Genomic DNA, 2,442 nt, shown 5'->3' with positions numbered 1-2,442 from the left:
ACAGGATCTCACTGAGTTACTTAGGGCTTCACTAAGTTGCTGAGGCTGGCTTGAACTTGCAACCCCCTGCCTCAGCCTCCAGAGCTACTGGGATTACAGGTACACACCACCATGCCTGGGTATCCATTCGTGTTTTGAAGGGTACCTAGTTTGGTTCCATAGCTTAGCTATTGTGAATTGAGCTGCTATAAACATTGATGTTATTGTGTCACTGTAGTATGATGATTATTTTAACAGCACTGTGCAGTTTTATCAACCATTCAAGTACAGTAGTATCTAGTAAGATTGGGACAGAATTGGGATTAAAAAGTGAACAGATATTCAGCATCTAACAATTTGAAAGAAGCCACTACATACTCTTCACAAACATGTTTTCACAGAGCCAATACGGTACTAGCCATTAACCCAGTACACCAAGTGCACTGAATTAGAAAAGATGCAACAATAAAAATAGCTACATTAAAAAGACCAACACATTAGAAAAAGATTAAAACACTTTCAGTTTCTCCCCTTTATCCCCTAAAACAATATCTTACAGTCTGGATCTACCTATACAGTCCTACATTAGCTTCTAGAATATTTGTCAGGAGGGAAAAAATAAAATGACACTGGCCAGTACAGTCTTTGGATATATAGGAAGGGGAAGGGGAGAAAGTCAGTTCTCAGAACAAATTAGTCAGATTCAGTTTCATCAGCACGGTCTTTGGATTCTTTGTTCTTCTGCACTTCTTCAATGTGCTTATCCTTCTCTTGCAAATGCTCCAGTTTGGCAGCCATTTGTACCTTTCAGTTCTCTTTGTTAGCTTCCATTTTGTGGGTCAGTTTCTCTTCTGCCATTTTACTGAAGTTGTTGTTTTCTTCTATTGCTTTCTGAAGCACTTCTTTCTCATGCTCTTGTTTCTCAGCAAGCTGCTTCAAGACCTCAACTTCATGAGACTTGCGTCTTTCTTCTGCAGCTTCTAACTTCTTCTGAATTTCCTCCAGGGAAAGATCCTTCTTCTTTGGAGGGGAAAGGGGGAAATCTGGGACGGATTCTTTTGACCAAGGGCTGAGAATCAGCTCAAAAGCCTGGCCTGAGCAGTTCTTTCACCTGAATATCAGAAGAAGCCATGGTGAATAGAAGACAAGAGACTTGCAGTGTATTCTACACAATCCACTGGTAAGGAAAGCCCTGCTCGGTCCGAGCTGCCTGGCCACACTCAGTATGCTGATTTTAAGTCCTTTGGGTATAAGTCGAGGACTGGGAAAACTGTGTTAAATGGCAGTTCCACTCCAAATTTTCTAAGGAACCTGCACACTGATTTCCATAGTTATTGCACCAGTTTGCACTCCCTCCAGCAATATATGAGTGAACCTTTCCCCCACATACCTTGTCAGCATTTATTGTTACTTATATTCTTTATAATTGACATTCTGACTGAAGTGAGATGAAATCTCAGTATATTTTTAATTTGTATTTCTCTAATTGCTAGAGATGTTGAACATTTTTTTCATATATTGTTTGACCATTCATATTTATTTTTTTGAAGTGCCTGTTCAGTTCCTTTGCCCAATTATTGATTGAATTATTATTATTTATTTACCTTTTAGTGTCAAGTGTTTTACTTCTTTAAATATCCTGGAGATTAATGCTGTATCTGAGGTGCAGAGAGCAAAAGATTTTTCTCCATTATGTAGGCTCTCTATACATGTCCTTAATTGTTTCCCTTGCTGTGAAGAAGTTTTTTAGTTTGATACATCCTATTTATGATATTACTTCTTGTGCTTTTGGAGTCTTATTGAGGAAGTTTATTCCTGAGCTGATATGATGGAGATTTGGGCCTACTTTTCCTTCTAGTAGGCACAGGGTCTCTGGTCTAATGCCAAGGTCCTTACTCCACTTTGAGTTGAGTTTTGTGCATGGTGAGAGGGAGTTAATTTCCCAGAACCATTTGTGGAAGAGGCTATCTTTTCTCCAATGTATGTTTTTGGCTCCTTTGTCTAGTATGAGATAACTGTATTTATGTGAGTTTGACTCTGTGTCTTCTATTCTGTTCCATAGGTTTTCAATTCTATTTTTGTGCCAATGCCATGCTGTGTTTGTTTCTTTTTTAACTATAGCTCTGTAACATAATTTAAGGTCTGGTAATGTGATGCCTCCTGCATTACTTTTCTTGCTAAAGATGACTTTGGCTATTCTGGACCTTTCATGTTTCCAAATAAATTTCATGACTGCTTTCCTATTTCTATGAAGAATGTCATTGTAATTTTGATGAGAATTGCAGTAAATCTTTATAGTGCTTTTGGTAGTATGGCCATTTTTACAATATTAATTCTGTCTATCCAAGATTTTATGGCAGATCTTTCCATCTTCTAAGATCCTCTTCAATTTCTTTCTTTAGTGTTCTGTTGTTTGCATTGTAGAGGTCTTTCACCTCTTTTGTTAGATTGATTCTCAAGTAT

At 37.9% G+C, this 2,442-nt stretch overlaps 1 pseudogene; it reads right to left on the bottom strand.

Moving 5' to 3' along the window:
- Positions 1-297: 297 nt before the first annotated feature.
- On the bottom strand, positions 298-1,197 carry LOC101971306 (stathmin pseudogene; annotated as a pseudogene).
- Between the last annotated feature and the right edge of the window lie 1,245 nt (positions 1,198-2,442).

This window comes from Ictidomys tridecemlineatus, chromosome X (genome assembly GCF_052094955.1).
Source record: "Ictidomys tridecemlineatus isolate mIctTri1 chromosome X, mIctTri1.hap1, whole genome shotgun sequence".
Classification (NCBI taxonomy): domain Eukaryota; kingdom Metazoa; phylum Chordata; class Mammalia; order Rodentia; family Sciuridae; genus Ictidomys; species Ictidomys tridecemlineatus.
This window is presented reverse-complemented; position numbering and strand designations above follow the sequence as displayed.